General features: G+C 37.6%; 1 long non-coding RNA gene across 1 annotated transcript in view; it reads right to left on the bottom strand.

Annotated features, from left to right (window-relative positions):
* The window catches only part of LOC145665835 (uncharacterized), a 134,177-nt gene extending 114,762 nt beyond the window's left edge, over window positions 1-19,415 (bottom strand). The window contains exon 1 of the long non-coding RNA XR_014127665.1: window positions 19,293-19,415. This is a non-coding gene — a long non-coding RNA (uncharacterized LOC145665835). The remainder of the gene's footprint in view (window positions 1-19,292) is intronic.
* Window positions 19,416-21,716: the final 2,301 nt, after the last annotated feature.

The following is a 21,716-nucleotide window of genomic DNA, read 5'->3' as shown; positions in this document are numbered from 1 at the left end:
AGAATTACAGTATACATTTCTCCTAAAAAGGGTAATAATTGACCAGGAAAAAATGACTTCTCACGACAGAGGGTAATAATATCCCGGGCAAATTGTACCCTATAGCTAAACTCGCTTGAAATACACAGTAAATTTCTCCTAAAGAGGGTAATAACTGACCAGGAAAAAATGACTTCTCACGAAAGAGGGTAATAATTTCCCGGGCAAATTGTACCCTATAGCTAAACTTTATAGAATTACAGTATACATTTCTCTTAAGAAGGGTAATAATTGACCAGGAAAAAATGACTTCTCACGAAAGAGGGTAATAATTTCCCGGGCAAATTGTACCCTATAGCTAAACTCTACAGAATTACAGTATACATTTCTCCTAAAAAGGGTAATAATTAACCAGGAAAAAATGACTTCTCACGAAAGAGGGTAATAATATCCCGGGCAAATTGTACCCTATAGCTAAACTCGCTTGAACTACACAGTAAATTTCTCCTAAAGAGGGTAAAAATTGACCAGGAAAAAATGACTTCTCACGAAAGAGGGTAATAATTTCCCGGGCAAATAGTACCCTCTTGCTAAACTCTATAGAATTACAGTATACATTTCTCCTAAGAACGGTAATAATTGACCAGGAAAAAATGACTTCTCACGAAAGAGGGTAATAATATCCCGGGCAAATTGTTCCTGCTATCTAAACTCTGTTCAACTACATAGCATACTACATTTTTCCAAAGGTTGGTAATAATTAAGCAAAAAAATTATTTAGCAAGAAGGTGTTAATGATAATTGTTATTTTTATGTATTCTTTATTTTAGGCATATGCTGGGACTAATGAGGTTTTTTTTTTCAATTTTTTATTTAGGCTTAGATGTGGTTCTTCCAGTTTTTTCGATGTTAATCTTATTATTTTAACTTCCGATAATTTTTCCTTTCCTTCAAATCATGGGTCAGTCATGTCCTTTTTCTTCCTATTCCTCACTTCCTCTCTATCTTTCCTTCCTATCAGTGTGAAGAAGGCAGTTTCTTCGCAAGGTGTGTCCAATCCAGTTCGCATTTTTAGGAAGGAAGGTGCCTAGATGTGTCTTCTTCTATCCCTTTCAAAACTTGGTCATTTGTTGTCCTCTCGTCCATTTTATCTGCTCAATCTTCCTCCAACACCACTTTTCGAAGCTCTTTAAATATTTCTTCTCTAACTTCCGTAATGTCCAAGTCTCTGAGCCATACAGTCCAATGCTCCATATATATAGCACTTGACCAACTTCTTTTTAAATCCAATATTGAGCCTGCTAGTTAAGATTGATCTTTTCTTTTTGAATGCTTCTTTGGCTATGGCAATTCTTGACCTGAGTTCTTTGGTGTAGTAAGTGTCTCTCGTCAAAATACTTCCCAGATGCTTGAAATTGTCTACCTCCTCAAGTTCTCCTTGTTGTACACTGATCCGTAAGCCGTGTTTCCACGGGATTTTCTCATGACTTTCGACTTTTCGATGTTAATTTCCATTCCATACAATTTTCCAGAGTCAACTATTTTGTCAATCTTCTCCTGTATTCCTCCTTTGGTGTTAGCTATTATCACCGTATCATCTGCATACCTGATCTTGTGAATGATCGTCCTCCAATCTTGAAATCTCCAATTCCCATTAATGCTTCTTTCTTTAAACTCTATGTAAATATTCAATAATTGGGGTGACAAACTACATCCTTGTGTGACCCCTCTTTCAATCTTCATACTGTTTCTTTCTCTTTCATTCAAGCGCAGCTTCATTCGTTGTCGTGTGTACAGGTTTTGAATGAGTCGTCGATTTCTCCAGTTGACTGCGCTTTCTTTAAGTATTTTCAGAAGCTTTCAGGCAGTCGAAGAATCACAAACAAACTTCTTTCTTTACATCAAGCATTCTTTGGGGTAACAATATCCCTGATAAATTGTACCGACTAGCTGAATTTCATTAAACTGTTTATATTAGTTCTATATATATGTGTGTAAATTTTGAAAAGGCTTCACAAAATAAGTTGTAATAATATTCCTTGAAAATTTTACACCTTGGTAAATTTAATCAAACTGTGTAGTAAATGACTCTAGAATTAGGTAGATTTTGACCAAAAAATGGAATCTCAGGAAATAGCTGTAAAAATTTCACTAAAAGTTTAGTATATTTTTCGAAGTGAGAGTAAATATTGACAAAGGGAAATGACTTCACAATATAAGAGGTTACTATACCTGGTACAAATTGTACATCAAATAGATTCTAAATAAGTAGTTTGTAAATTTTTGTGAAGGTGCGGTATATAACAAAAGATTATACTTAACATTAAAAAGTTTTTCCTTTCCCATGAAAATTGTACTGTAGATCTTAATTTGATTAAGATATCTATAAAGTACATTGTTTTGAATTCGTATAGTTTTTTTCTTATAATTTCTTCCCACGAGGTGTGTTAGCAATGCAAAAAGTATACCATCTCAACGTGCCATTGTAAGAAGTTAATGCATTTCTAAATGTGTGTGTGAAAGTTGATTGTGTATTAATTTATGTTGTTGTCTGTACCACATAACTACGAGGGTGGGCTGATAAGTTCTCGGCCCGACCCAGAAGGACTTGAACTGCAGGCATGAAAGTTTGAGGCTATTCAACATAGTCCCCTCGAAGGTAAAAACACTTGACACTTCGATTCTGCAACTTTTCCAACCCCTCAAAAAAAATAAAATAAAATAAAAATAAAACAAGATTTCTCAAGTTCTGCAAAAAACTGTTCCACAGCTGTAATCACCCCTTCATCACTGTGAAATTTCTGTCCTTTCACTGTTCTTTTGAGTTTCGGAAAAAGATAATAATCAGAAGAAGCCAGATCTGGCGAGTAAGGTGGGTGGTCAATGCACTGTACCCCTAGGTCCCTCAGAATATCCATTGTTCAGCTAGCCTTGTGGAAGGAAGCATTGTCCTGAAAAAACAAAACACCTCGTGTCAACTTTCAGGGGTCTTTTCATTAATAGCGTCCTTTACCTTAGCCAGCAGACTGCAGTAATAATCTGCAGTTATGATTTGGCCCATTGGAAGGTAGTCTGAGAGCAAAGCATCATCCTTATTTCAGAATATTGAGGCAAGCACGTTTCTTGCGGACTTTTGTGCTTTTGAATATATTCGGCCTTGGAGATCCTGAGTGGTGCCACTCGCATGACTCCTCTTCGGCTTTCGTATCAAAGTGATGAAAACACATTTCATCCTGGGTCACAAGCTGATTCAAAAAATCGTCCTTGGAGTTTCCAAATGCAGTAAAATCACATGCCGCAACTTGCACGAGATATTATTACAACCTTTCGTCAGAAGTAATTTTTAACTAGTCAATTATTACCCTCCTTAGGTGAAATTTACTGTTTAGTTCAATGGAGTTTAGCTATAAAGTATAATTTGAATCAGATTTTATTATCCCATTTAGTGCGAAATCATTTTTTCCTGGTCAATTATTACCAACTTTAGCGGAAATTTACTGTGTAGTTTAATGGAGTTTAGCAATAGCGTACAATTTGCCCGGGATATTATTACCCTCTTTCGTGAGAAGTCATTTTTTCCTGGTCAATTATTACCCTCTTTAGGAGAAATTTACTGTCTAGTTCAAGCGAGTTTAGCTATAGGGTACAATTTGCCCGGAAAATCATTACCCTCTTTCGTGAGAAGTCATTTTTTCCTGGTCAATTATTACCCTATTTAGGAGAAATATACTGTGTAGTTCAAGCGAGTTTAGCTATAGGGTACAATTTGCCCGGGAAATTATTACCCTCTTTCGAGAGAAGTCATTTTTTCCTGGTCAATTATTATCCTTTTTAGGAGAAATTTACTGTGTAGTTCAAGCGAGTTTAGCAAGAGGGTACAATTTGCCCGGGATATTATTACCCTCTTTCGTGAGAAGTCATTTTTTCCTGGTCAATTATTACCCTCTTTAGGAGAAATTTACTGTGAAGTTCAAGCGAGTTTAGCTATAGGGTACAATTTGCACGGGAAATCATTACCCTCTTTCGTGAGAAGTCATTTTTTCCTGCTCAATTATTACCCTCTTTAGGAGAAATTTACTGTGTAGTTCAAGCGAGTTTAGCTATAGGGTACAATTTGCCCGGGAAATTATTACCCTCTTTCGTGAGAAGTCATTTTTTCCTGGTCAATTATTACCCTGTTTAGAAGAAATTTACTGTGTAGTTCAAGCGAGTTTAGCTATAGGGTACAATTTGCCCGGGAAATTATTACCCTCTTTCGTGAGAAGTCATTTTTTCCTGGTCAATTATTACCCTTCTTAAGAGAAATGTATAGTGTAATTCTATAAAGTTTAGCAAGAGGGTACTATTTGCCCGGGAAATTATTACCCTCTTTCGTGAGAAGTCATTTTTTCCTGGTCAATTATTACCCTTTTTAGGAGAAATGTATACTGTAATTCTGTAGAGTTTAGCAAGAGGGTACTATTTGCCCGGGATATTATTACCCTCTTTCGTGAGAAGTCATTTTTTCCTGGTCAATTATTACCCTCTTTAGGAGAAATTTACTGTGTAGTTCAAGCGAGTTTAGCTATAGGGTACAATTTGCCCGGGAAATTATTACCCTCTTTCGTGAGAAGTCATTTTCTCCTGGTCAATTATTACCCTCTTTAGGAGAAATTTACTGTGTAGTTCAAGCGAGTTTAGCTATAGGGTACAATTTGCCCGGGAAATTATTACCCTCTTTCGTGAGAAGTCATTTTTTCCTGGTCAATTATTACCCATCTTAGGAGAAATGTATACTGTAATTCTATAGAGTTTAGCAAAAGGGTACTATTTGCCCGGGATATTATTACCCTCCTTCGTGAGAAGTCATTTTTCCTGGTCAATTATTACCCTCTTTAGGAGAAATTTACTGTGTAGTTCAAGCGAGTTTAGCTATAGGGTACAATTTGCCCGGGAAATTATTACCCTCTTTCGTGAGAAGTCATTTTTTCCTGGTCAATTATTACCCTCTTTAGGAGAAATTTACTGTGTAGTTCAAGCGAGTTTAGCTATAGGGTACAATTTGCCCGGGAAATTATTACCCTCTTTCGTGAGAAGTCGTTTTTTCCTGGTCAATTATTACCCTCTTTAGGAGAAATGTATACTGTAATTGTGTAGAGTTTAGCAAGAGGGTACTATTTGCCCGGGATATTATTACCCTCTTTCGTGAGAAGTCATTTTCTCCTGGTCAATTATTACCCTCTTTAGGAGAAATTTACTGTGTAGTTCAAGCGAGTTTAGCTATAGGGTACAATTTGCCCGGGAAATTATTACCCTCTTTCGTGAGAAGTCATTTTTTCCTGGTCAATTATTACCCTCTTTAGGAGAAATTTACTGTGTAGTTCAAGCGAGTTTAGCTATAGGGTACAATTTGCCCGGGAAATTATTACCCTCTTTCGTGAGAAGTCGTTTTTTCCTGGTCAATTATTACCCTCTTTAGGAGAAATGTATACTGTAATTGTGTAGAGTTTAGCAAGAGGGTACTATTTGCCCGGGATATTATTACCCTCTTTCGTGAGAAGTCATTTTTTCCTGGTCAATTATTACCCTCTTTAGGAGAAATTTACTGTGTAGTTCAAGCGAGTTTAGCTATAGGGTACAATTTGCCCGGGAAATTATTACCCTCTTTCGTGAGAAGTCATTTTTTCCTGGTCAATTATTACCCTTTTTAGGAGAAATGTATACTGTAATTCTGTAGAGTTTAGCAAGAGGGTACTATTTGCCCGGGATATTATTACCCTCTTTCGTGAGAAGTCATTTTTTCCTGGTCAATTATTACCCTTCTTAGGAGATATGTATACTGTAATTCTATAGAGTTTAGCAACAGGGTACTATTTGCCCGGGATAATATTACCCTCTTTCGTGAGAAGTCATTTTTTCCTGGTCAATTATTACCCTCTTTAGGAGAAACTTACTGTGTAGTTCAAGCGAGTTTAGTTATAGGGTACAGTTTGCCCGGGAAATTATTACCCTCTTTCGTGAGAAGTCATTTTTTCCTGGTCAATTATTACCCTTCTTAAGAGAAATGTATAGTGTAATTCTATAAAGTTTAGCAAGAGGGTATTATTTGCCCGGGAAATTATTACCCTCTTTCGTGAGAAGTCATTTTTTCCTGGTCAATTATTACCCTGTTTAGGAGAAATTTACTGTGTAGTTCAAGCGAGTTTAGCTATAGGGTACAATTTGCCCGGGAAATTATTACCCTCTTTCGTGAGAAGTCATTTTTTCCTGGTCAATTATTACCCTTCTTAAGAGAAATGTATAGTGTAATTCTATAAAGTTTAGCAAGAGGGTACTATTTGCCCGGGAAATTATTACCCTCTTTCGTGAGAAGTCATTTTTTCCTGGTCAATTATTACCCTTTTTAGGAGAAATGTATACTGTAATTCTGTAGAGTTTAGCAAGAGGGTACTATTTGCCCGGGAAATTATTACCCTCTTTCGTGAGAAGTCATTTTTTCCTGGTCAATTATTACCCTCTTTGGGAGAAATTTACTGTGTAGTTCAAGCGAGTTTAGCTATAGGGTACAATTTGCCCGGGAAATTATTACCCTCTTTCGTGAGAAGTCATTTTTCTTGGTCAATTATTACCCTTCTTAGGAGAAATGTATACTGTAATTCTATAGAGTTTAGCAAGAGGGTACTATTTGCCCGGGATATTATTACCCTCTTTCATGAGAAGTCATTTTTTCCTGGTCAATTATTACCCTCTTAAGGAGAAATTTACTGTGTAGTTCAAGCGAGTTTAGCTATAGGGTACAATTTGCCCGGGAAATTATTACCCTCTTTCGTGAGAAGTCATTTTTTCCTGGTCAATTATTACCCTTTTTAGGAGAAATGTATACTGTAATTCTGCAGAGTTTAGCAAGAGGGTACTATTTGCCCGGGATATTATTACCCTCTTTCGTGAGAAGTCATTTTTTCCTGGTCAATTATTACCCTTTTTAGGAGAAATGTATACTGTAATTGTGTAGAGTTTAGCAAGAGGGTACTATTTGCCCGGGATATTATTACCCTCTTTCGTGAGAAGTCATTTTTTTCCTGGTCAATTATTACCCTCTTTAGGAGAAATTTACTGTGTAGTTCAAGCGAGTTTAGCTATAGGGTACAATTTGCCCGGGAAATTATTACCCTCTTTCGTGGGAAGTCATTTTTTCCTGGTCAATTATTACCCTTTTTAGGAGAAATGTATACTGTAATTCTGTAGAGTTTAGCAAGAGGGTACTATTTGCCCAGGATATTACTACCCTCTTTCGTGAGAAGTCATTTTTTCCTGGTCAATTATTACCCCCTTTAGGAGAAATTTACTGTGTAGTTCAAGCGAGTTTAGCTATAGGGTACAATTTGCCCGGGAAATTATTACCCTCTTTCGTGAGAAGTCATTTTTCCTGGTCAATTATTACCCTCTTTAGGAGAAATTTACTGTGTAGTTCAAGCGAGTTTAGCTATAGGGTACAATTTGCCCGGGAAATTATTACCCTCTTTCGTGAGAAGTCATTTTTTCCTGGTCAATTATTACCCTTCTTAGGAGATATGTATACTGTAATTCTATAGAGTTTAGCAAGAGGGTACTATTTGCCCGGGATATTATTACCCTCTTTCGTGAGAAGTCATTTTTTCCTGGTCAATTATTACCCTCTTTAGGAGAAATTTACTGTGTAGTTCAAGCGAGTTTAGCTACAGGGTACAATCTGCCCGGGAAATTATTACCCTCTTTCGTGAGAAGTCATTTTTTCCTGGTCAATTATTACCCTCTTTAGGAGAAATTTACTGTGTAGTTCAAGCGAGTTTAGCTATAGGGTACAATTTGCCCGGGAAATTATTACCCTCTTTTGTGAGAAGTCATTTTTTCCTGGTCAATTATTATCCTTTTTAGGAGAAATGTATATTGTAATTGTGTAGAGTTTAGCAAGAGAGTACTATTTGCCCGGGATATTATTACCCTCTTTCGTGAGAAGTCATTTGTTCCTAGTCAATTATTACCCTCTTTAGGAGAAATTTACTGTGTAGTTCAAGCGAGTTTAGCTATAGGGTACAATTTGCCCGGGAAATTATTACCCTCTTTCGTGAGGTAATTTTTTCCTGGTCAATTATTACCCTTTTTAGGAGAAATGTATACTGTAATTCTGCAGAGTTTAGCAAGAGGGTACTATTTGCCCGGGATATTATTACCCTCTTTCGTCAGAAGTCATTTTTTCCTGGTCAATTATTACCCTTTTTAGAAGAAATGTATACTGTAATTCTGTAGAGTTTAGCAAGAGGCTACTACTTGCCCGGGATATTATTACCCTCTTTCGTGAGAAGTCATTTTTTCCTGGTCAATTATTACCCTCTTTAGGAGAAATTTACTGTGTAGTTCAAGCGAGTTTAGCTATAGGGTACAATTTGCCCGGGAAATTATTACCCTCTTTCGTGAGAAGTCATTTTTTCCTGGTCAATTATTACCCTTCTTAAGAGAAATGTATAGTGTAATTCTATAAAGTTTAGCAAGAGGGTACTATTTGCCCGGGAAATTATTACCCTCTTTCGTGAGAAGTCATTTTTTCCTGGTCAATTATTACCCTTTTTAGGAGAAATGTATACTGCAATTCTGTAGAGTTTAGCAAGAGGGTACTATTTGCCCGGGATATTATTACCCTCTTTCGTGAGAAGTCATTTTTCCTGGTCAATTATTACCTTCTTTAGGAGAAATTTACTGTGTAGTTCAAGCGAGTTTAGCTATAGGGTACAATTTGCCCGGGAAATTATTACCCTCTTTCGTGAGAAGTCATTTTTTCCTGGTCAATTATTACCCTCTTTAGGAGAAATTTACTGTGTAGTTCAAGCGAGTTTAGCTATAGGGTACAATTTGCCCGGGAAATTATTACCCTCTTTCGTGAGAAGTCATTTTTTCCTGGTCAATTATTACCCTCTTTAGGAGAAATGTATACTGTAATTGTGTAGAGTTTAGCAAGAGGGTACGATTTGCCCGGGATATTATTACCCTCTTTCGTGGGAAGTCATTTTTTCCTGGTCAATTATTACCCTCTTTAGGAGAAATTTACTGTGTAGTTCAAGCGAGTTTAGCTATAGGGTACAATTTGCCCGGGAAATTATTACCCTCTTTCGTGAGAAGTCATTTTTTCCTGGTCAATTATTACCCTTTTTAGGAGAAATGTATACTGTAATTCTGCAGAGTTTAGCAAGAGGGTACTATTTGCCCGGGATATTATTACCCTCTTTCGTGAGAAGTCATTTTTTCCTGGTCAATTATTACCCTTTTTAGAAGAAATGTATGCTGTAATTCTGTAGAGTTTAGCAAGAGGGTACTATTTGCCCGGGATATTATTAACCTCTTTCGTGAGAAGTCATTTTTTCCTGGTCAATTATTACCCTTCTTAAGAGAAATGTATACTGTAATTCTATAAAGTTTAGCAAGAGGGTACTATTTGCCCGGGAAATTATTACCCTCTTTCGTGAGAAGTCATTTTTTCCTGGTCAATTATTACCCTCTTTAGGAGAAATTTACTGTGTATTTCAAGCGAGTTTAGCTATAGGGTACAATTTGCCCGGGATATTATTACCCTCTTTCGTGAGAAGTCATTTTTTCCTGGTCAATTATTACCCTTTTTAGGAGAAATGTATACTATAATTCTGTAGAGTTTAGCAAGAGGGTACTATTTGCCCGGGAAATTATTACCCTCTTTCGTGAGAAGTCTTTTTTTCCTGGTCAATTATTACCCTCTTTAGGAGAAATTTACTGTGTAGTTCAAGCGAGTTTAGCTATAGGGTACAATTTGCCCGGGATATTATTACCCTCTTTCGTGAGAAGTCATTTTTTCCTTGTCAATTATTACCCTTTTTAGGAGAAATGTATACTGTAATTCTGTAGAGTTTAGGAAGAGGGTACTATTTGCCCGGGATATTATTACCCTCTTTCGTGAGAAGTCATTTTTTCCTGGTCAATTATTACCCTTTTTAGGAGAAATGTATACTGTAATTCTGTAGAGTTTAGCAAGAGGGTACTATTTGCCCGGGATATTATTACCCTCTTTCGTGAGAAGTCATTTTTTCCTGGTCAATTATTACCCTCTTTAGGAGAAATTTACTGTGTAGTTCAAGCGAGTTTAGCTATAGGGTACAATTTGCCCGGCAAATTATTACCCTCTTTCGTGAGAAGTCATTTTTTCCTGGTCAATTATTACCCTTCTTAAGAGAAATGTATACTGTAATTCTATAAAGTTTAGCAAGAGGGTACTATTTGCCCGGGAAATTATTACCCTCTTTCGTGAGAAGTCATTTTTTCCTGGTCAATTATTACCCTCTTTAGGAGAAATTTACTGTGTAGTTCAAGCGAGTTTAGCTATAGGGTACAATTTGCCCGGGAAATTATTACCCTCTTTCGTGAGAAGTCATTTTTTCCTGGTCAATTATTACCCTTCTTAAGAGAAATGTATACTGTAATTCTATAAAGTTTAGCAAGAGGGTACTATTTGCCCGGGAAATTATTACCCTCTTTCGTGAGAAGTCATTTTTTCCTGGTCAATTATTACCCTCTTTAGGAGAAATTTACTGTGTAGTTTAAGCGAGTTTAGCTATAGGGTACAATTTGCCCGGGATATTATTACCCTCTTACGTGAGAAGTCATTTTTTCCCGGTCAATTTTTACCCTCCTTTCAACAATATATTTGATTGACATGTAGGGTAATATTTTCAAGATAATATTTGTACCCCTATTGTTGACGTCAAATTTTCCCGGGCAAATTTTACCCTCTAGGGTAATAATTTGCTAGGGTAAAAATTGCCCGTTACACCGGCAGCTTATACGGTGTTAGCCTGCCATGGTTATCGTAGTAAACACTTAAATATATATATATAAGTTTGTTCCCGAGTATAATTCGGTGTACTAGAGATGTTCTCGGTACGAAAGACGATCTTGGAGTGTTTTCGTCCTCTGCCGAGGAGTTTTCCGAAGTTTTCTAAAAAAAAAAAAAAAAAACGCTTCTTTCTTCTCTTTGTCAAATTTGAATTTTTGGTTGTGATTTGCTGTCGTGAGTCCGTAACACCATTTTTCAAAAAATCGGTTAATAGCGTGGCTTGACTTTCTACCGTCGTTTTTAGCTAGTACGTGCTTTTGATGGACTTCATATGCACTTGCGAAGATGCAAGAGAGAAATTTTGGTTTCTGGTTGTCTGCTGCGTGAGATTCACAGTATTCCTATTCTGATGTCCTGAGAAATTCTAGCTTCACTAACAATGGCAGTCCATTAGCGATGAATCGAGAGGTGCTATGGTGGGTGGTCTTTTGAGCGAGTAGAGGCACAAGAAGTGTCGGCTGCCGTCTTAATAGTTCTTTTTTTTCTTTGAACAGCCAAAAAAAAATTTCTACCTGCGAAAAATAAAGGATTCGCTTTGCAGAAGAAATGAAACAAAATAAAATATATTGAATATTGTATTGTTGTATTGTTGAATTTACAAGTTCTAATTTTAATGATGTTCGTAAAGATTCACAGATTAGTGCGGGAAAAACATTGTTTAATTTCACGAGTGTGGTGTCAAAACGTGCGTGAACATCTCAGGATTGCATTAGTGAAATCCTCGTTTCCAACAGTTCTCGGAAACTGATTTAACTTTTAATTTACTGCTTTCTTCAGCCATAATATCGTTTCAAATACGTTACTCCTAACAATGGTAGTGAATTGTGTGTATATGAAACCGAAGTTTAAAATATATTCTTCTATTGTTAAACCGTTTCAAACATGAATGTTTGTTCACTTTATCTACCATTTGTTTAATATGTCGACAGGACACGATACTAGCGTCATGTCGGACAATGTCGACCACTCTGTGTCATTGAAATATAATGATGACCCGGGCATTCATAATTTCAATACTGCTGGTGCATCTGTACATAATGATTCAGTGTGTTCTCAGTGCAACAAACAATTACTCAATGCAAGAGGCCTAGCAATCTACAACAGTAAGTGCCATCTCACTAGTACCAAAGCTAAACCCTCATCGTCCAACGTCACTACCATGCTTTCACCTTCTGCACACAAATCTACTTCACATACTACCTTGAGCAACTGTATTTTTAACTCCAACGAGATGTCAATTGAAGCATGCAATACCCTCCTCGTAAAACTCAAGTCCATAACTCCTATTCTTCGTAGAGTTCCTCGAGGAGCTAGACCAGCGTTGGCTGACTCCCTCTGTGACGTTCTGCAGAATATTATATCTACTAATAACTTGCAATCGTGGAAGGAGCTCTTCTTCTTCCCTTACGTAACTCTTTGTTTACCAACAAGAACGAACAAAGTGTCCAATCTCACTACATGGGTGAAACAAAGAATCACAAGTTGGACTAATTCTCGCTGCGATGCCCTTCTTTATCGCCACCAACGACCCTCCAAACCTCGCCGAGTGACAGACCCAATCTCCTTCAACATCAAGGTTATCGAGAACAAACTTTCCGATGGCGATGTCCATGGAGCAGTCAGACTCCTCATCTCTGATGACACTTTGGCGCCTCCAGAAGCTACAGTGCTAGATGCATTACGCAACAAACACCCTACACACTGTCATACTTTCACACCCCCTGCACTCATTGACAACGCTCCAGCCGTCCCTAGAGTTTCTGTCAAAGAAGTACAGAAAGCTCTTCGATCCTTCTCTTCCGGCTCTGCAGGAGGTATGGATAGTTTACGCCCTTCCATTCTCAAGGATCTTTTGCTGTGCCAGGATATCGATTCTAGAGACCGTCTGTTAAGCACTATCAGTGATTTTCTTCACATAATCCTCACTGGAAACGTACCTACAGAAATTAGACCACTATTTTTCGGAGCGTCGCTTATAGCGTTAAGGAAGAAAGGTGGTGATATACGCCCCATCGCTGTCGGTAACGTTTGGAGACGGCTTTCAGCCAAGATAGTATGCCAAAGAATTAGGGAACCGTTAACTACTTTCTTGTCGCCACATCAGTTGGGAGTGTGCGTTCCTCATGGCTCAGAAGTTACAGGCCATGTCGCCCGACTGTATTATTCTCATCCCCACAAACAAGAGAAAATTTTCTTGAAACTAGATTTCCGGAATGCGTTCAACGAGATCAACAGAGACTCTATGCTTACAGCCGTAAAAACGCACTTCCCTTATATATACACTTTCATACATCAGTGTTACTCACAGCCGAGTCATCTATTTTTTGGTGAAGATATCATACTCTCCCAGCGAGGTGTTCAACAAGGCGACCCCCTAGGACCTGCTTTATTTGCGCTAACACTTCAATCTATTGTCAGAAATATCAATACCGAGTTAAACATTTGGTACCTCGACGATGGGACTATAGCTGGAGATAAGGAAGATGTCCTCGAAGCTTTGTCCAAGATTCGTACTCAATCTCGTGACATTGGATTACAACTCAATTTCTGCAAATGTGAAGTCGGTTTCCTGGGAGTCTCAAACGAACAGGCCAATATCCTTTACTCCCTTTTCAACGAAGTTGCACCTGGAATTCAACTTATATCATCCGACAGAGCCTCCCTTTTAGGTGCAGCGCTACACACTGATACTCGACGCATTTTGTTATTGGACAAGATATCTAAATTAGATCTCTTCTTCACTCGCCTATCAAAGTTATCTACCCACTCAGCTTTTTATCTCCTACGGGCCTCATTAGCCATTCCAAGACTGCTATATTTCCTTCGTAGTTCTCCATCCTGGCATGAGACAGATCTTTTGGAACAATATGATGAATCCATCCGACTTGGCCTAGAATCTCTTCTCAACTGCTCTCTCACAGATAACTCATGGCTACAAGCATCTCTCCCTGTGAATCACGGAGGTCTAGGAATTCGTCGAGCCCTTGACTTGGCTACTCCATCTTTCCTTTCATCCATGTATAGCTCTATGCCTTTGATCACTTCTCTTCTTCGCAAGGATATTCATCAGGATTCAGAAGCTGAGATAAATGATTGTATCTCCCAGTGGATATCGTGCGGCGGACTCGATCTACCTGATTTCGATAAGAGAAGTTTTCAAACTTCATGGGACGCTCCTCTTATAGACTCCAGATTATCTTCTATTCTTCAGTCCTCCACCAATCCTGAAGATAAGGCACGTCTTCTTGCCACTTCTTCCCCTGAAGCAGGTGCCTGGTTACAAGCTATCCCATCTTCTTCCCTAGGGCTGCATCTTCCCGACGAAAGTTTTCGAATCGCTTGTGCGTTACGTTTGGGAGCAGATGTCTGTGAACAACACCAGTGCCCTGCTTGCGGAAGTTTAGTGGGTAAGAAAGGTATACATGGCCTATCATGTGTTCACAGTGCTGGCAGATACTCTCGACACTCCACTGTTAACGATCTCATAATGAGAGCCCTCATATCCTCTGGAACGCCTTCCGTGAGAGAGCCAATGGGGTGTAGTCGCTCTGATGGCAAGAGACCTGATGGAATGTCTTTGGTGCCTTGGAAACGAGGGAAGGCTTTAATATGGGATTTCACTTGTACCGATACCCTAGCCCCCTCTAATCTTCCTTCATCTTCGACAAAAGCTGGGACGGTTGCAACTCGCAGAGAATATGAAAAGAGACGAAAGTATAGCAACCTGTTGGACAAATACCACTTCGTCACCATAGCCATTGAAACTTGTGGGTCCTGGGGTCAGGAAGGTCTAAACTTCATTAATGAAGTTGGACACCGTATAGCTATTAACACAGGAGACACCCGAGCTTCATCCTACCTTATACAAAGGATAAGTATGGCTGTGCAAAGAGGGAACGTAGCAGCGATGCTAGGAACTCTCCCTCCGGGAAAAGCTTTGGACGAAATTTTCCTTTTGTAATCACTCTCCTCTCACCAAACTCTCGAAAAAAAATATTATTGTGTATTTAATGACTTTAGATTTCTGGAAACAATGTGTGCAGAATAAAGTGATTATAGTGGGAAAAAATGTAAAAAAAAAAAAAATCCTTATAGAATTGTTAATTTTCAAATAGTTGGAATGATCCCCAAATCTATTTGTATCAATCAGTTTTAATTTGTTGTTCCTTGTCGCCTGTATACCTTCAAGATTTTAGTAAATTGAACATAAATTATTGTAAAAAAAAAAATATATATATATATATATAAAATATTTCGAATATTTTAAAAATAAATTCGTTCTAATAATAATAATAAAAAAAACAAAATAAAATATGTTTCTTGAATTTCAAAATTAATTGAATTTAAATATTTATTTTAATCTAAATATATGACTAGTTAATCAAGTGTGTGCGAGTAATTGTCACAAGGTGGTCTTTGGTTTTTCTTGTTTGTCATCTAAGCCAATAACATTATAAGCGAATTGAACATTTATTCTTTCAGCACAAACTAATACTAAATAATTTTAGGTACACCTTCGCTTTATTTTCAGAAATGCGGAAAAGTGAAGTTGTTATTGATGAGCAACGAAACACCAAAATTTCACAAAACATAAAATAAATTATTTACCTCAAAATTGAGCAGCTCAAAGAGACAGATGAGACAGAAAAACATCCCCTCTTGAAATGACCGTTTATCGTCCACTTTTGTCAGATTGTCAATTGATTCCGCGATAAGTTGTGATATTTGCTTCATGTTGATCAGAATTTTGTAAATTTCCAGATTTTTAGATTTTTCTTATATATTTTAATTCATGTTGTTTCCGTTTTACATGCAAATTCGAGATAATACGATATTTTCGAAACATCATTTTCACTAGACGTCATGAGAAACCCTCAAGTCGGCCCTACAGTTGTTAATTATTTTGTAATTTGCTTTTAACAAATCTCTTTTGACACGGTTATTTATAATAGGCTAATTTTTAAATTATTTCAGGAGTCATTTCAGTAACAGAGTTTCTAGACTGAAATGTCCTATATCGCTGCGTTACTCTATGAAAGAATATATGGAGCTTTAAATTGACAAATATTCGAGAAAAACTTTTTGTTTTCCGGGAAATAAGCAGAGTTACGTATAGACAGATGTCATGGGAGAACAGATTATAATTGTTATCAAATATGTTGACTTTATGTAGAACGACATTTACTCAGGAGTTTCTATTTCTGAGGCAACAATCCTTCGAGATCCTTAAACCATATCATTATCATTATCATCACCACCATCGTAGGTATTCTTCCCTTATTGCCAGATCACTTGCCACAACCAATTAGCTTCCATGCACTCGAACTTCTTTGTCTTTACGTACGAGTTTTCTGGTTTAATATCTCCATCAACTGTAATCTCTTTCGCCATTTCTCTCTTTTTCCTGCCACCATATCTTCTAGCATATCCCTAATGATTTAAATCATATGATTAGTTCCAAATAATTATAATATATTTGCAAAATAATCAGTACCTATTTATACTCAAAGGCATTCATTCATTAGTTTGAAGTTTTATTGGCTTGTATAAAAATCCAGTCGAAAGTTTTTACAATGTACACCAATGAAAAAATGACTTTTTTTTCATGGAATACAAAATGCATTCAAGGGTCTAGATTTCTTAACCTTTCAACTATTGACGATGAAAGACAGCTATTGTTTCACACAACTGACATTTTGGCATCTTGGTGTGTACGATACCACTGTATTATTATTTCAATGTAATATTTTTTCTGACTTGTTTCACGTGTTGCTATTAGCCATTACTTCTTTTTAGTTATTTCTTAGTCTTCTGTAGAAAAAAAAAAACATGCCTCCCTGCTGCGGGTTCGAACCTCCAATCTTCGGCTTTATCAATTTCGCTTTTCCTTTTTCTTATCACTAGTCGTTGTTATTAGTTCTCATATGCTGGCTTTATAGGAAGATTGTCAAACAAGTACGCTGTTCGCATATTTTAATTGAAAATTTCTCCGTTTTACATCGTATATTAATGTAAATCAATGTTTAAAGAGAAATATTAGGATTCTGCAGATAAATATTTAATATAGTTTCATGACAGAAATAGATTGAATAAGTTTAGATAAAAAGTTTTGTACGTGGGTCTAAATGCTGCTCTTTAGCCCTACTCTTCAGAGTGAACTTTCAAGGTTCAGGAGTACGAACTCTCTCTAGATGCTTTTGTAACAGTGCAAAACTAAAAGAAAACACCACAGCTTGGATTCGAACACAGATCTAAAAATTACAAAATTACACATCCGATTCTTAAATTACTATAGTACAGAGGCACTTATTGGACAACTGTGGGGTTTGGGTACAAAACCTCGCGGCCAGAACCTCGCGGCGACAACCTCGCGGACCAAAACCTCGCCTGGCCAAAACCTCGCCTCCCAAAACCTCGCGGCCCAAAATCTCGCCAGGCCGAAACCTCGCCTGGCCAAAACCTCGCCGCCCAAAACCTCGCGGGACAAAATCTCGCCGGGCCAAAACCCCGCCTGGCCAAAACCTCGCTGCCCAAAACGTCGCGGGCCAAAATCTCGCGGGGCCAAAACCCCGCCTGGCCAAAACCTCGCCACCCAAAACCTCGCGGGCCAAAATCTCGCCGGGCCAAAACCTCGCGCCCCAAAATATCGCCATACCCAAAATCACGCCTGACCAAAATGTAAATGTTCTAACAGATGATAAGGATGACGGTATAAAAGACGCTGTTTCAGAAGAAGTATCACGGGTATTTGACCAAGTCCCGCGATACCATATGAAAATTCTATTTCTGTATTAAAGGATTTCAATGTGAAGGAGGGCGACAGGATGTTTTTAAACTGGTTATAGGGAAAGAAAGTCTGCATAAGGAAAGTAATGACAACTAACGAGGTTAGTTCGTGAACTTTGGAACATCCAAAAAATTAAAATTTTAACAAAAATCTAATAATATTTATGAAAATATGAAACAATATATGAGTTTTTACGACGTCCCTTGATTATGTCCTATAGGTTAAAGGAGACGTAGATGACCAGGATGGAGGAAATGATCGAATAAAGAAAGTGGGAGGAAACGGGAATAACCCGAGAAAGCCCACGCACACGATGTTTTGTATATTATTATTATTATTATTATTATTATTATTATTATTTTTATTATTATTATTATTAGTAGTAGTAGTAGTAGTAGTAATGTGAAATTGCATATTAGGAAACACATTGGGTAAATTTTCAAGAAAACTTTCATTCGCGGCGAGGTTTTGGCCCGGCGAGATTTTGTCCCGCGAGGTTTTGGCCCGGCGAGATTTTGTCCCGCGAGGTTTTGGGCGGCGAGGTTTTGGCCACGCGAGGTTTTGGGCGGCGAGGTTTTGGCCACGCGAGGTTTTGGCCCGGCGAGATTTTGTCCCGCGAGGTTTTGGGCGGCGAGGTTTTGGCCACGCGAGGTTTTGGCCCGGCGAGATTTTGTCCCGCGAGATTTTGGGCGGCGAGGTTTTGGCCACGCGAGGTTTTGGCTCGGCGAGATTTTGTCCCGCGAGGTTTTGGCCGGCGAGATTTTGGGCGGCGATGTTTCGGCCGCGAGATTTTGTCCGTATACCCAACTGTGGACTCACAAACAAACTAGCGCTAATTTGAGATTTATCTATAATTTTGGTACAATTACTACCCTAACTTCCTCATCACCTTTTATGATCGAGGATTTGTGACTTCGCAAATGAACTTATAAATAGCAATGCAGTAAATATAATATCACATAACCATATTCAAAAATAAACCCAAAGAAACTTGTATATTCTTCGTTACACACATTAATGTCAGGATAATTAAAGCTGCTTCACCGTTATCAAACTTTGTAGATATAATATCATTATCTCATTAGGGCATAGGCCAATTAATTCCGTCAATGTACATGTAACTAGTGTTGTCGACAAGACAAAATGAGAAAAGAAGTTTTTCGCCTCATCTCTTAAAATTTTGTACAAGTCTCGACTCGTCTCGATTCTCGAAGATTTTTTCTCGTCTCTCCTTGATTCTTGAAAACCTTATCTCGTCTCATTTTGTATATTCATGTACAAAATGTGTGCCCTGATTTTTTCTTAATTTGATATCGAAGTTATTAGAATCCTACCGCGTCCATGAAGGGTAAGATATGACAAAATTAAAACATATTTATTACTGGAGTGTACTGTATAATGACTTGTGTATCATTAAACATTTATAAATAGCATTATTGTGTTTTTACAACTACTTTATCATTTTACATCTTTTATACTATGAATGGACTTCTATTGCCTAGAGACACGAGAAATTCTCATCTCGAAAACGAGACGAGAATCTCGTCTCGAATTTAAAAAGTGTTTCTCCGTCTAGTGGGCAATACCAAATTATTTGTGATATATGAAACCAAGCTATGAAATAATTTTGAAACTTGTAATTAAATAACATACCTTAATAGCATAAATGAAGAATATTTATGACTGGTACGTTGAATGTGGTATGGTGATCTTCGATACGAGAACATAAAGAATAATTTTGTTTCATTTCACAAGATGGTCACATTTGGATATAGTCTTCTAGCTTCTACTGACAGCAAGAACCTGTGGAAAGAAAAAAAATATAATTATATCTAATTATTATTAAAATGTAATGTAATGTAGATAATAAAAGTGAAACAATGATCTGCTGCAAAAATGAACGATTTTTATTGTAAACCAGTAAATACCCCCCACGTTACTGTGGGAAACATTTTGAGTTCTTTCTTCGGTATCCATCATACAGGGCAAGTCAAAGTGATCGACTCAATTTCAGAAATTTATTCTGTGAAGTCTAAAATATATGTTATTGTGAGACATGTGTTATAAAAGCAAACTGTCAAAGTTTTCTTCAAACAACAAATGTTCTATACGAACACCTCGTGTAACACGGCACATATCAAGCCGTTACTCTATCTCCTGCTAAACTTTTTGCATAATGTTGTGGTTAATATAAGGAATGGCTGCTGTGATGCAGGCACGTAAGTCATCCAATGTTGTTGGAACTACGGATGGGCAAAACCGGTTTTTATTTTTAAAAAAACCGGAAACCGGTTTCTACAAAAACCGAAATCTGAAAACCGACATTTCAGTTTTCTTTAAAAACCGGTTCGGTTTTTACCGGAACCGGTTTCGGTTTCCTCCAAACCTGGTTTCGGTGAAAACTTTTGGAAAATACAAAACTATTTCTGTGGAAACGGAATCGGTTTCCGGAGAACAACGAAACACTATTCTGGTCTGAAATAGAACCAATTTGAAAAAAAAATGGAAACGGTTTTGAAGAAAACCGAAACCGGATCCAGTGAAAAACCGAACCGGTTTTGGAGAAAACCGATAACTGGTTTCAGTGAAAAACCGAACCGGTTTTTGGAGAAGGCCGAAATCGGTTTATATGAAAAACCAAACCGGGTTTGGAAAAAACCGGAAAACCGGTTTTTGTGCCTAACACTAGCTGGTACTGATGGTAGGAATGGCCTTCCCCGTAGGTGAGTCACTCCGATATTTGGTTTGGTACGGAAATGCTGTTGCACACTAATCACAGACTTGTTTACATGATAACCAAGCACACAGGAAGATCTCTGTTCTGCAGTCAACGGCATTTTCCTAACTTCTCGCTGCTAGTTAGATTCATTCAGAGGGGATGATTGGGAAGACGAAAAGAAAATGTATAATTTACATATTATACCAAAATAGAACATTTTCAACGCAAAATTATCATGGAATCACTTCCATCCACACAATTTAATACATATTAATATATATTAAATTATACATGGAATGGAAATAATCCATCATTCCACATGAGAGCAGTGCAATTTACTGCTTATTCTTGACTCATTTTAATCCCAAGCACTAGAGATTACGGAATAGTCAAAGAAAATACATAAAATATTGTATCAAAACCGAATACATTTGAGAAAATCTATCGGGGAACTGTAAAAGAAATCGGCCTCTCGCCAATCGGTTACATATCTGACCAGTTGTGCACGATTACCGATTCTACGAAAAAGATAACATAATTGCTCCGAGAGACTTGCAGTGATACGCTTAGTTCTCCACACTCGTAAAGAGTCTGATAGAAATTGCCGAACTTCTGGTCAGGCTGAAGTAATACACGCAGTGATGATTGCAGATTTTCTCTTAGGGGAAGGGGGAGATTTCAATATACGGAGTGAAGTGCATACTGCAAAAGCAATGGTCAGGGGCGGATCCGGGATTTCCTGATGGGAAGTGCACCAATAACTACCAGTACATTTAATTTAAATTTAAATTGTTTAAATGCCCTTAGGCATCTGTCGTGTGTATGAGGAATTTCCTTGGAAATGATAAGTGTTCTCGGTAAATCCTTTTGCCCCAACCTTAAGAAAATTGATTTAAACTATTACTTTTTGCTAAACTCCGCTTTCTTTTAAGCCCGAAACGAAAATATGGCATGGAATTTTCGGAAAGTATTGCTATTTTAACTGCTAGCTTCGCACTTTAGATAATGTATATTCACAACGGATGGGAGTGCAGGTGCTACAGTGCACCACCCCTAAAACCGGCCCTGGCACTGATAATCCAGATTGAGTATGATCGGAGATATGGCTCCGGGGGGAGTTCGTAGCTCCGGGGAAAAATTCCCCTCGGGCTACCCACTGAAATCATTACTGAATGCATGACCAGACCAGACAATACCAAGTTTTACCGTTTTTATTTTTTAATGTCACTGATAAATTTATTAAGTTAAACATGTCTTCATCTGTTCTATATTTCCATGATTACAATTCGGGCTTGTCACCACCTATACAGTTATGACTTACTACACGATAACCCTCAAAGAACAAAAATTGTAGGCTG

The sequence above is a fragment of the Thermobia domestica genome, chromosome 12 (genome assembly GCF_964235325.1).
Source record: "Thermobia domestica chromosome 12, izTheDome1.hap1.1, whole genome shotgun sequence".
NCBI classification, from domain to species: domain Eukaryota; kingdom Metazoa; phylum Arthropoda; class Insecta; order Zygentoma; family Lepismatidae; genus Thermobia; species Thermobia domestica.
This window is presented reverse-complemented; position numbering and strand designations above follow the sequence as displayed.